We start from the raw sequence: 14,446 nt of genomic DNA, 5'->3' as shown, positions 1-14,446 counted from the left end.
TTGGTACTTTTACTCCATACCTGCCTTGGTTTACCGTATTTTGCTTCAGGAAAGTAAGAGAAAAATGGTCAAAGTAAATAACTATTTAGTAAACTCATATGAGTAATTCAAAAAATATTTGAGGCCTCAAAGAGCTCATAACCTTGTAACAGAGATTATCAACAGGTAGTTCTTTCTGAAAAGAAATAACTGAGAAAAACAGACAGACAAATAACCAGAGAAGATACATGTTTAAGTTTCTACTCTAGCATCTTTTTTCCCCTTTGAGAAAACAGCAAATCCTAGCTCGACTACAGGTGCTGAGGGGAGAAAAGAAGAAAGAGAATGAAGAGTGGGTAGTAGTTCCCCAGGGTATACTCCCAGTGTTTCATAACCAAGGGTATGTTTCATTCTGATATAGCATCTTGATGCATTTTTCTTGAACAAATACTTGTTCATCTGCTACATATCCTGCATAAGCTTTTAGCATCTGCAGCATCTTACATCAGGAAGTTTGAGAGATCAACTACAACTATACAATGACCCTGATTTTAATAGTGGAAGAGATCACAAATTCTGTATTCACCTTTGTGTCACTCATGGTTCAAATTTCACATAGAGGTCTCCAGGAAGTCCTTCCAACAGTCACTTCTGGACTGAAGAACCCTAGTGTAAATACTTTCTATGGTTAGAAATCCAGGAATGGGTATCCCAAGGACGACTAAGTAGGCTAAAATTCTCCAGCCTATGGAGAATGTATGGTGGGTTTGTGAAATCATGAAAGAGAGTCAATAAAGAATGACTGTACATTTTATTTTCTGGTGTACATGCTAGGAAACACTGAATGAAGCTATTGTGGAAAGACTGAAAACAAACCAAAGGGGTAGGATTTTTGCATTATGTTCAGTTAAACTATGAGGCTCTACTGCCACGAGCTGCTGTGGACAACCGAGGTTTGCATGGGTGCAAAAAGCTTATGAACAAAACAATGAGGAGAAAATCCCTTGCAAACTATTAATAGAGAAATTTGGTGAGTAAGCCCTAGACCTGCATGTTTTTGAAGGTTACAAGAGCATTTGGAAAAAGTACTGTATGCCTATTCTTTTCTAATTTTCCTCCTTACACGTCCACTACAGTCAGATATTAGACCATGTATAATGGGTTGCATGTACCTCTGATCCATGCAGCCCTTTGAATCAGCACTCTCATGACTTTAGTTTGGTATAGTTTTAATTTCTTCTGACTTTACTTTCTGTAAGCATTTTCAAAATTAAGAAAATATGAGAACTCAGATTAACATCATAGTCTTTTATCGGGACATCTAGGATGATGATTACCTTCTAAAGATTGCAGAATTGGTTTAGTTTGTTGACTCAAAAAGTGGGCATACCCTTCTAGCTGATGTGGGAGCTGTTAGAACAGTTAATTTGAGGGTTTTTAAATGAAAAATCCCTTTAGTAACATGTGCTACTCTCTCTGCCAGGTCACTTGCCTGTCAAGCATGGATTCTGACAGTAATAACTTTGAAACAAAACTGCCCTTCGGAATAACTGCAGCAAACATTACTGTTTCTTATAATGAAAATTTTCCCCATTAGAAAGTCTCATTTGCAAATACAGCTCAAATACATCTCGCTTCTAGTGAATATTTCTTCCAAGATTTTAAAATAAATGGGATGCATTTTAACTTATCTACCTGGCTAGCAAGAACTAGAACATGTCCAAATCCAAATACAGATGCTGGTTTCTCAATATAGAGGAAAATCCTTATTTCTATGCACCTAATTGTATTATTTCTAAAGTTTTACTACATAATAATGTATGTATGAGTATTTTTTTCAGCCTTATCCTTCTATGAAAATATTCGCCTAATATTTTCAATTCCAGCTATGTTGTTGAGATAGAAAATGACATTTGTAAAATACTATGAAGCCATCAAGTAGATATGAGTGTATTGTGTCTTCTTAAAACTGCAATTTGTATGGTGATTCTTCCAGCACAGGTATTAAATATAACTCTGCAGGCTGACATTGTTAAGCATTGTTTCATTGTCCATTTTAAATTAGATATCCGATCCTGTAACTATAGCTGGCACTGAGTGTGGCAGATCCAGTCCAGAGAGAAGAGAATGAATGAAGTCCAAAGAGGAACATGCGATCCAATGTCCAAAAGCCTGAAGCAAAATGAACATCATTATTTTCCAAATAAGAGTGCGTTTTAAAGCTGGTTTACTTGAACATTGTTAAAATCTTTTACTTACCTGTTATAGCTATTTATGCCAGAATAGTTTAAGAGTCTGCAATTCCCACGTCTGTCAAGCTATTCTTTTAGAGGCCATTGTCTCAGAAGTCTGTCATTTAAAAAGTCAAGGCCATGGATGTGACTTTTTTTAAATTATTCTGTTGACCTCACCAATGAGAAGAGGAAGTAATGGATGACTATCACGACTGAGGACTGATTTGACAGCTGTCAAGAGAGGTGCCAACCTGCCTGCATGGGCTGCAGCCTCATTCCCCTGATGTTCATCAGCTGTCTGACTCCCTAATGCAGTGGTCTCCAAACTTTTTAATTTGCACACTCCATCAGTAAAAAAAAATTTAACCCCCCCATATATGTACTTTGTAATAAATTATGTACCTTTAGTACTGTACAAATATATTATGTACACTATAAAGCATGCACAAAAACAGAACTTAAAAGGATGAAACTAAGAGGAAATAAACACTTGTTTAAAAAAAAATTTGAAATATTTTTTTTTTATTAACAGCACAAGAACTTTTTTCTTCTCAAACCTCAGTGGACCTTCTTGTGCATGCACCCCACTTTGCAGAACAGTGCCCTTGTGGGTCAGTTTGCAGACACAAATCCTGCAAAACGAAGTGATTTATTACTTTTTGCTGGATAACTCTCTGAGCAGGCTCACTGAGAGGTCACAGGAGCACTGGTGGGATAGGAACGGTCACATTAGAACCACGGAAGTGTGACCATTCCATTTGTGGCACCTGAGTCACCAAAGCCGGATCACCAGCCTGCACCCTACTTTCCTGCAGGAACTATGTCAGCCAGAGTTTTAGGCTCTCTTCCCATCTTCTCATTTACAAACTGGTTATAGTTAACTCTAGTCAGGACAAATTTAGCTCCACAAGTATGGTACTTTGTTATGATATTGCAGCCTTAGCCCTTGAATCTTGGCAGAAGCATGTGCTGTAAATTTTCAGGCACTCCAAAGGCTGGGATTTACATTGAGAATGACACAATATATTATATCTGTATGTTCTGAGCTCCCTTAAAAAAAAAAAAAAATAAAGCTTTGTAGTACAAACAAGGTTTAAAAGCCTAAAATTAACTTGTTCTATCAAGGTAAAGGTTAAAAATGTCATTCCTCATTGTAGGACTAGACTATACAGAGGCTCCTTCGACTTGTTTCTGTCATCTTTGTTTGCATCTTCCTGCACAGAGAAGCAGACAGCTCTATATGCCACTGCACTAGCCCAAACTCCTCCTTTCCTTCTCCCTGTGCCTTTATGAGCCTGCTACCTGGCCACAGTGCTCAGGGACAGAGACATCACAAGCTAATGAGTAGCACAGGGCTTCTCCTTATCATTGCACTTCTATCATGTCTCAGAATACCTCCACTACCACGTACACAACAGCCCTTTCAGGTGTCACTCCTGCAGACAGCCGTTTGAGCCTACCTGGGATTTTAGACCTACAAAAGAGCTTAGTAGCTGTGGTACTGGATGTAGCCATGTCTCCTTTTTGGCAATGTTTCTTTTTTAGTTACGTGACTCAAAGAAATTTTCAGAAAAATGCATCTTGCTGGGTTAGGAACCACTTGCACCCCATAGGACATATTAAGCTTTCTGCTAGGAAATACTGAAGACAGTGGTACTTGGCAACTTGCTGCTACCATCTTCAAAATGCAGAACTGCAAAAACAGTCAGTGAGATGAACTCAAACATCCATATAAATTAAGTCAATCTGTTTAATTTGGGCATAAGCAAATTAGGAAAAAGAAACCCCTGATTTTGGGAATTGTCACAGTCCACAACCTAATTCTCCTTTCTGACCTGCAACAAGACATATCTGTTCTTACTGCCCTATCTACACTGAAGTAATACAAACTTTCCCATGGAGACAAAACTCCAGTTTTAAGTGACTGGAAAAGATAATGGCAAAATGCAAGTACAAAATTCTTACAAAAAGACAGACAATTTGATCTCACAAAGTTTCTATCTGAACCATTTTTTGAAATTAATTTCAGTCGATCTTTCTTCTTCAATTCTACAGTCAGAAAATAACGTCCTTATTTTGATATTTCAACTTCTCATCTCAGTTTGTCCTTCCCAGATTCATTTGTTTGGATTGAGAAAGCTATCAATTATGCAGCTTAATCAATGTAGGCTACTCCTTGCAGCTGTCAGTGCTATCTGAAGTGAGTCTCATGCATATTAATGTTGTAATTTTATTACAGCTTTTGAACAAATAATATGATACCTGGTGGGACACTGAGGAAGAGAATATAAGACAACAGGACTAATAAGTGAGAGTGGTGTATACTACAGAATGACAGTGAAAGTCCTTTAACTATTGTCCTATTTCTGTTTCCTCATGAAGAAACAGCAGTAAAATAACCCCAAACAACAACATCAAAAAACTCACTCAAGTCTGTAACTTCAGCTTCTCTTCAATAAATTATTACTAATTTGATATTTCTCTCTTTAATTGCTGATGCATCATATAAAATATTAATTACCATTCCTGCATATTAGGCTGGACAGCTGGGAGTCCGTTACAAACATACTGCTGTAAGATTCAGGTCATTTTGAAAAGGCATCTCCGGGGATGCGGAGAAGTTTCTCTGAGCTGCTGGTAAATTGGAGAAGACAGTAGAAATTAGAGTGATTTCATCGGTTAAGTCAGCAGAGAGAGGTGGCTTGCAGGCTGCACGCTAATATCTTTGCTGCCTTCAGGTCTGTCAGCCAAAATTAATGACTCGCTGCAAACTAGAAAGGACTGTTTTCTGTGAGCTGCTGGAGGATAAAACAGCTTCGCAAGGTCACATTCTGTGCACACTGTGTTCCTCATTAACCTCTGCCTGGCCTAATCACCAGTGAAAAACAAAATCGCAGTGTAGACATATGATAAAAGGCAGTAATATCTGATTATATTTGGGATACCAACAGGAGGTCAGTGAGCTTACTCCATGAACTACATATTTAGCCAGATAAGAGTTTGACAGAGCAAAACTCTTTTTTTAGTGGAATTAAAGGAAGGAAAATATTAATGTAATCCATATCTAAGAACAAAATACAGTCCTATGACATTCACATTCTAACATGCATTTCCTTTTTTATAAAAAACAGATTTAATATGCATTTTAATGTGCTTTCTTAATTTTCCACTGTCCATCAATATTCATCATAAGGTTTTCTTCACCTGAAATGAGAGCAATGACACTGCTGTACTAATATTTTTTGTCCATTTAGTAGGAGGAAAGAGAGAAAAAAGAGCAGAGACTTTGGACTTTTTTGGAAGATATTTTGAACTGTGGCCAAGAAACTCGGCCCAAATCAAGTCAAAGGCTGTGTTCATAAAAGCACCATGTGTGTATTCATTTCTTTCAGAAACTTAAACATGGTGTTAAATTTCTTCAGATAGGAAAGGAATTGTGTTTCTCTCAAGGAACTGATAAGAAAATATGTAAAGCAAACTTAAAAAATTCCACAAATGTTTTGGAACTAAAAATATTGCAGACTAAAGAAAGGCTTGTATAAAGTTAAATTAATCAAGATTTATTTCAAAGAACATGTGCTTCATCAATACAGTAGAAAATATATATACAGGATACAGACTGGCCTAATGATTTTTTCAAATAACGGATTCTTAGCCAATGAACTATAAAACTGGTATAGCTCACATGAAATACACTGCTACAGTGGTGCTGCACCACTTGACAGTACATTATGCCAAGCACTGCACATTCAGTACCATGGTCCATCTCCAGTGAGCTGCAAAGTGGCCCCGTTTTGGCAGCCCCTTGGAGCCACAATCTTTCTCAGAAAGGAAGAAGCCCCTGAGAGTTCCTCGGGAGCGTGTGGCTTTCTCATTTTACAGTCTCCCTAGTGGAAAGCTGTGGGGTCAAAATACATTTTGATTATGCTAATATTTTTCAGATTTGACCTACTGTACCTTAAGAAACAGATACCCTGAACTAAGCTCGAGGTATTATATGATTCTCTCTGGAAAAATCATGAGACTCTGATAGTTTATATATGGCATAAGGGAAACACTTTCCTTGTGTTTTTTCCACATCTTTAAACATTTCTATAAACCATTATTGATAGTGAATTACAAGACCTCTTTTATATTGTCTTAATATAAGAGAATTTTTCACTTTCTTCATCACGTTGCAAAATAATGGACATATGCAATGAACTTCATTGTTGTTCCTGAATTAAAATACGCAGAACTACTTCCGTGTTATTTATCATAAATAATGAAAGCATACCAATGATCAGTTTTTCTGCATATATTGTACAGATCATGCTAGATATTCCTGCTTGTATAGAATGACTATTCTTGCCTAACGCTTTGTTAACTCCCTTCTGGAAGGTCACGTCTTTTGTGTCGGTACATCATGAACTAGCATGGTTAGTGACCATGGGTTACAGTCTTGGAATAACACTCCTCACAGTGATTCTAATCAGATCTGACAGGGAGAGTGTGTGAAGGCTGTGCAGAAGATGATTATCTAAAAACTCTTTCTCCCCAGAACATGTCCAAGGGATTTTGCACAGATCTGGTGCTTACAGTTTCCTGCTCCATACCCATGTTCTTTTTGGATAAAATCTGTGGTGTTGGAAAAGAGTTGTGGAAGCAAGAGGAGCCTTGCCAGGGAAAAAGAGATCTACCCATTTTATGACAGATAAGTTGATGTTTCAAGTCTTGAATCCTTGTCCTTCCTTGTTTAAAAGGGATAGTGATGAAAAAGATGGTCCAGCTTCATGCCAGTGCTAACTGCCATTGTCTTACTGTGATGCCAAACTAAAAGTCCATCAGGTCAGGCTGAGGGAACTTTGAGGCTATCTTAAATCTGAAGCTCACTCTGTCTCTCCATGAAATGCAATGGAAGTAAGGTAAACAGATGTCTAAGCCAGGACACTACATTAAGTGTCCCAAGTTAGGACACAAAACTTTGGGTCTGAGAATTCACTGCTGCTGCAGTACTCCTCTGACATCCCGCTCGCTTCTCAGTGACATTGCTGTCACTATCATCCTGTCTGCTGTCAAGAACAACACTATCTCTTTTGTTGTCTTCTCTAGATGACAACAAAATAAGATTATTCAGAAACTTAAGTAACCTAATTATTTGCACAGAAAGCAGTCTTATCTCCTGTGCTATGCGTGTTACCATTAGCGGTCACTGAATATTGGTAGAAAGAAACTGACTACTAAAATGGGTATAGAAAATTGTGAGTACTACATAATTCTCAGATCAGAAAGTGGTAACATTCCTTACAGATGTCAGAACCAAGAGGCATGAGTGTATTTGCATTGTGAGGCCACTTCGTCTTTCCTGGCCAGAAGCCTGGCTGCACGCGGCTGGCAGCTGGCTGTGTCCCCGGCGATCAGGGCATCACGACGATCAGGGCATGCCAGCACTGGGGGCATCCCAGTGCTTTAGGGCAACCCGCTGCTTGGGGCATCCCAGTGCTTTGGGGCATCCCAGTGTTTGGGCTATCCTGCTGCTTGTGGAATCCCGGTGCCTGGGGCATCCCAGTGCTTTAGGGCATCCCGCTGCTTGGGGCATCCTGGTGCTTGGGGCATCCCAGTGTTTGGGGTATCCTGCTGCTTGTGGAATCCAGGTGCTTGGGGCATCCCAGTGCTTTGGGCATCCCGGTGCTCAGGGCATCCCACTGCTTGAAGCATCCCAGTGCTTGGGGCATCCCGCTGCTTGGGGCACCCCAATGCTTGAAGCATCCCACTGCTTAGGGCATCCCGCTGCTTGGGGCATCCCAGTGCTCCGGATCCCCAGCGGCAGCCGCGGGCGGGTCGCTGGGCTCTGAAGGCCGCCGGGCTCCGCAGAGCGACAGCGGCTCTTCCCCTACCTGAAGGGCTGCAAACAACGGTAGGAAAGTGACACCTCCCGGCCAAATGAGAGATGTGCACAACGCCGAACACCAGCTCTGGTGGTGCAGGGGTAGTGAGGAATTATTACTGTCTCTCTTGCGGTCTCTGCTCACCGTTAAAATATTGATACCTAATTGCTACCCACTGATATCATTGAACGTCCTAATGCTGTAAATCTTAATGCTCTACTGCTAGTATTAGGCCATCGATGTTTTAGAATTGGACTCAACTAAATAAAAGAACTCCTGAGAATTGAAAAACACTTTTATCAACCATTTATAAAACAAACAAACAAAACCAACCCACTCAAAATGAATATTTATTACCTAAGGGAAGGGAGAGAGGAATGCATCTCTAGTGAAGTGTGGTAATGGCATATTTATTACCTTGTCCTAATGTTACATGGCAAACAAATAAGTGCTCAGCGTGACACAGACTGAACACACGCAACATGGGGTTTCATAAATTAAGACGGCAGATTCCAACATCCCATGTCTTTCACTGTCTGAAAATGGATGGACAGGTTAGGTTACTGAGTGTTTGAAGTGTCCCAGGATAATCTAGTTCAGATAACCTTTATATTTTTCTTTCTACCTACTGAATTTACTGGAGTCTTTAGAAAGTCACCGTAAGACTTCATTGATTGAAATCTTAACTGTCAGTATAGACATTGATTAATAGAATAGGTGGTGAGAGAAGAGGGAATCGAAGAACAGGGGATTTTGTTGGTTGACTCAGCTGATGCATCTGTTTCGTATTTTTAGATCAACCAAGACGTTATGAACTGTTGTAATGGAAAAATACTACTCAAATTTGGTCTGGCGCTTCATAATTCAAGGAAATTAGTGATTTTCTTTAGAGTACTTGACCTAAGGTGTGACATCAGAAACAGCCAAAATTAAACAGACTGGCACCTCGCTTTTTCCCAAGTATAGTTGCAGAAAGAGTAAACCATTCCGTTTTAGTAGTGTATTGATTACCAAATAATAGACATCGCTCATGCTCTTAGTTTGGTTTGTTGGTGCTTTGCCATTGCCCTTAATTTTAGTAACGTGTACTTTATCTGCTTTTCCCCTTTAGGCTTTTAAATTATTCACCAAATCACTGTAGAGAAATCTCACTTTGCCTTATAAGATTTTTTTTTTCAAATGCTATGTTAATATGGATCACTTCCAGAAAGCTTTTCTGCTGTATTGTTCTCAGCAATACTCTCTGTCTGCTCTCTATCAGCAAAACCACTGTACCGTGTTTCATCCTGAGCTCATTTTTGCCTTTGGACCATATTTCTATTATTCCTTCCATGAAGTGATGGTGATGAATAAGTATTTAAGGGGTATTGGATGGTTTCAGTGAGAAATGGAGTGGCAGTAAGCATACAAGAGAAATTTCACCAGCTTTTTCTTCACCATCATTAGCGTTACAGTACTAACAAGGAGGTGGTATTTTTTCCTCACTTACCAAGTTTTAAGAAACAGGATGTAGAATTTCCTCCATGAGTGCTTGTCATTGAATTGTCCAACAGTTTAAACAATTTTCTGAGAAATTCACATCAAATGTCATATCGTATTTCCCGACTGGCTTCACTCTGTCAAAGTAACTTCTCAGCTGCCTCACTTGGTCCCTGCAGTTTGGGGGTGCAGAGTTTCCAGGTACCCTTTCAAAGCATTCAGTGTTGTGCTACAGGAATTTCCTTTTCTGAGGTTGGGAATCACCTGTTACTCAGACTCGTGGCTCGCAGGGGCAAGCCATGAGAAGAGAAAGTCTCGGTTCTGTTTACAAGTGAATTTTTGTGTCTTCTGGACTATTGCAGAAATAGTTCTTCTCCAATTTAACCAGAACAACAATAATGGGTTTTGGCTTTGTTTGTTTAGGTTTTCTTGTCGTTGTTGTTTCTGGATTTAAACATAGGGTACTTTGGCCAGTGAAATCACTGGATTGGCAAATTAATCAATAGAGTTACATCACCGAGCTCCCAGCTTGATTTTGTCTTTTGATGTCCAAGATATAGTAAGTAACTGATTACCAAACACATGTTACACCAGTGCCTCAGGTGCCTTTTCTGTGATTTAATTATAATCAGATGGGAAAACCCACTTACCAGGTACATCTTCAAAGCACTGTGCAATGTGAGGTAATTCGCTTTTATGCATAATTGTATTAAAGGAAATTATAGTCTTGAGTTCTCATCTATGGAGCACAAAATTTTGTTTTACTTTGGATTTGTTTTATCAGAGTTTATTTTGCTTTATTCCCTCCCACATATATAGATAAAAAATTAGCTCTTTCTGTGCAGACTGACAGCAAGGTACTTAGGATATACTACATTACAAGATGGACCACAGATTGATCTCCCAGCTGGGCCTTAAAGTAGAAGATTATATTTAATCTTCTGCTAAGGCTTATGGAAGAGAAATTAAAAAGCAAGTAATAGGTTTAAATGCACTATATTTCTGTCTCATCTTGGATGAAGGTGTTTAGCTCCAGAAATCTGCCAAATCTTGAAAACTTCCCAGTTTGCACCCCCAGCAAGTGAATTTGGAGTAGGCAAGGCGTTAGGAGGGTACCAAGCCAGACAGCTGACCCAAACTGACCAAAGGAATATTCCACCCCGTATAGCATCCTTCTCACCAACAGAAGCTCAGGGAAGAGGAGAAGGAAGGGGGACATTGGTGGCTACGGCATTTATCTTCCCAAGCAGCTGCTAACATATGCTGAGGCCCTGCTTCCCGGGAGGGGTTTGGACATCTGCCTGCCAAAGTCAGGTGGTGAATTAATTCTTCTTTTGCTTTGCTCGCAGCCACACCTTTTACTTCCCCTGTTAAAGTCTCACTGTCCCAATCCAAGAGTCTTTTTGCCTTCCTTCTACTTCCTCCCTGTCTCACAGGACAGTGGAGCGAGTGGGTGGCTGCATGGGTGACTCTGGGGGCGTGTTCCCCTAATACAGTCCTTTCAACACAGGAGAGGTAGCTGAATAAAAAATCCATAGCATTTTAACTGTGCCCCCTGAAATATTTAACATAACACCTATCTTCATAAAAAAGAACACTGGAAATCTAAAGTGAATATGAATGAAGAGTCGTACTTACATTAGTAAAAATACTGGTGGTTTGAGGAAGTTTAAAAATCATTGCTACAAAGTATTCTTCACTGGGAAAAATTTAAAAATTAGGCAAACTGTACCTTAGTTTCTCTTGATCTCAAGAATGTTTAAGTCCTATGTGGTGACAAACATAATCTGGAAACAAATACATTAGTATTACCCAGTTCTACTATCATTATTGCACTACTAACCCTAAGAAAAAGAACCACAAATTTAGCATGATTCTGCTAGTAGCCTTTTGCAGATCACCAGGAAAGGGTATGAGAGCATGGAAAGCACACAGTGATATGCTTCAGGGATATCTGCCAGTATTAGAAGCAGCCTTGGATTAGAGAGAAAGGCTCTAATCAGTATTTGATACTGGATGACTTTTCATTTGTGAATTTACATAGTTACTTTTTAAGCTTGTCTAAACATTGGTATTCACTATGTGCTGTAGCAGCTAGTTTTCAGTTCAAGTACATCTGATGGGAAAATTACAACCTAACCATATGTACATAAACTAGCTATTATTTTGTTTTTATCAATTTCTGTTTTCTGCAATTTAATCTTGTTTAAAATATTATTCTTCTACAGTTCTGAGAACTCAGTTTCAGATTCATACTTAAGAACTACCAGTAAACTTTCTAATCTCACTAAGCACTGTTTTTGCTTTTACTAATATGCTGAACACCATGGATCTTAGAATTGATCCCTCCTTACACTCTGAAAGCTGAACATTATTCATGTTTCTTTGTTTCGTGTTAAAGCAAACTGTTGTTTTATAACAGGTCTATTGCTTTTTCCTCTTGTCTTTTCATACATTACTGGTATGGGACCTTGTCAACTTTTTTTTTTAAGTCCAAGTACACCATTTAACTCTTTCCACATTTATTGATTCCTTCAAATAACTCCTACAGATTTGTGTGATGACACTACTCCTCTGCTGACTCTTCCTCATTGTACCATTTATACTCATGTCTGCTGATTTTATTCTTTACTGGTGTATCAAGCCATGAAGACCTGTCTATCAACTGAAAGATTTCTTTCCAGATGCTTTCCAAACTTTGATAATGAACAGGACACCCTCTGATCTGCAGGACAGGTGTTCCTGTATCTGCTTTATGTGTCTTAGAGACAGATGCGCTGTCCAGATGTCTTACCTAGTTTATTCGTTCTTGGATTCCTGAGCTTGTTTGGTACCAGGAAGGAGAAATTCTCTGAAGGAAGTGTGCTTGAATTCACTACCATTGCCAGTTTTTGCCATTCACCTCCCTAGAAATTTATTGAATACCTTCCATTTCTTTGGCACACATCACATCTTTGCCCACGCCTGTTCACTCAGACTTTCCTTCTTGGCATGCCGTCACTTCACTCCTGAGCTGGAAGACAGGGAAAGGCAGCTGAATGAAGCCCCAATAATCCAAGGGGAAATGGTCAGTGACCTGCTTCACCACTTAGACACACACAAGTCTATGGAGCCAGATGGGATCCACTCAAGGGTTCTGAGGGAGCTGGAGGAGGTGCTCACCAAGACACTTTCCATCATTTATAAACAGCCCTGGCTAACTGGGAACGTTCTAGTCAACTGGCTGTTGGCAAATGTGATGCACATCTACAAGAAGTGCCAGAAGGAGAATCCAGGGAATTACAGGCCTGTCAGTCTGACCTTGGTGCTGGGGAAGTTGATGGAGCAGATCATCCTGAGTAACATCACACGGCACATACAAGACAACCAAGCAATCAGGCCCAGTCAACATGGGTTTATGAAAGGCAGGTCCTGCTTGACCAACCTGATCTCCTTCTATGACAAGGCAACCTGCTTAGCGGATGAATGAAAGGCTGTGCATGTTGTGTACTTAGGCTTCAGTAAGGCCTTTGACACCATATCCCACAACATTCTCCTGGAGAAACTGGCAGCTCATGGCCTGGATGGGTGTGCTCTGCGATGGACAAAGAACCGGCTGCAGGGCCAGGCCCGAAGAGTTGTGGTGAACGGAGCCAAATCCAGTTGGTGGCCAGTCACGGTTGGTGTTCCCAGGGCTCAGTATTGAGGCCAATTCTGTTTAATCTCTTTATCAATGATCTGGATGAGGGGATTGAGTGCACCCTCAGTAAGTTTGCAGATGACACCACATTGGGTGGGAGTGTTGATCTGCTGGAGGGTAGGAAGGCCATACAGAGGGATCTGGAGCAGCTGGATCATTGGGCTGAGGCCATTTGTATGAGGTTTAACAAGACCAAGTGCTGGGTCCTGCACTTGGGTCACAACAACCCCGGGCAGGGCTACAGGCTCGGGGAAGATTGGCTGGAAAGCTGCCTGGCAGAGAGGGATCTGGGGGTGTTGATTGACAGTGGCTGAAGATGAGCCAGCAGTGTGGCCAAGGGGCCAAAAAGGCCAACAGCGTCCTGGCTTGTATCAGGAATAGTGTGGCCAGCAGGACAAGAGAAGAGATGGTGCAACTGTACTGGGTGCTGGTGAGGGCGCACCTTGAATCTTGTGTTCAGCTTTGGGCCCCTCATTATAAGGACATTGAGGTGCTGGAGAGAGTGCAGAGGAGATTGTGAGTGACCTGGAGCACCAGTCTGATGAGGAACAGCTGAGGGAACTGGGGCTGTTTAGCCTGGAGAAAAGGAGACTGAGGGGAGACCTTATCTCTGTCTACAACTACCTGAAAGGAGGTTGTAGCATGGAAGGTGTTGCTCTCTACTCCCAAGTAGCAAGTGACAGGACAAGAGGAAATGGCCTCAAGTTGTGTCAGGGGAGGTTTAGATTGGATTTCAGGAAAAATAACTTAATGGAAAGGGTTGTCAGGCATTGGAACAGACTGCCCAAGGAAGTGGTGGAGTCACTATCCCCACACATGTTTAAAAGACATGTAGAGGCAGGACTTAGGGACATGGTTTAGAGGTAGACTTGACAGTGTTACCTTAGTATTTGGGCTCAGTGATCTTAAAGGTCTTTTCCAACAAAAATGATTCCGTGATTCTGCCCCTCTGACCACTTGTGATGTCCTGAAATCTGCATTCGTTTTCCTCTCTTTTTCTGTAGGTTAGGCTTTCTTGCTTGCCTTACCTGTCTGCTGAGATATTGGCTCACAGCATGGTTCAGTTGAAGCGTGGCTTCTCCATGCTGTGATGGATCAACATCACAAGAGTACACTTGCCACTCATATTCTTTGGGAAAGAGGTCACTAGGAAGACAAGATCAAAGCCACATAATTCAGTTTTTGTCAACAGTATCTGTGATCTTTGC

This window comes from Nesoenas mayeri (genome assembly GCF_963082525.1).
Source record: "Nesoenas mayeri genome assembly, chromosome: Z".
NCBI lineage: Eukaryota > Metazoa > Chordata > Aves > Columbiformes > Columbidae > Nesoenas > Nesoenas mayeri.
This window is presented reverse-complemented; position numbering follows the sequence as displayed.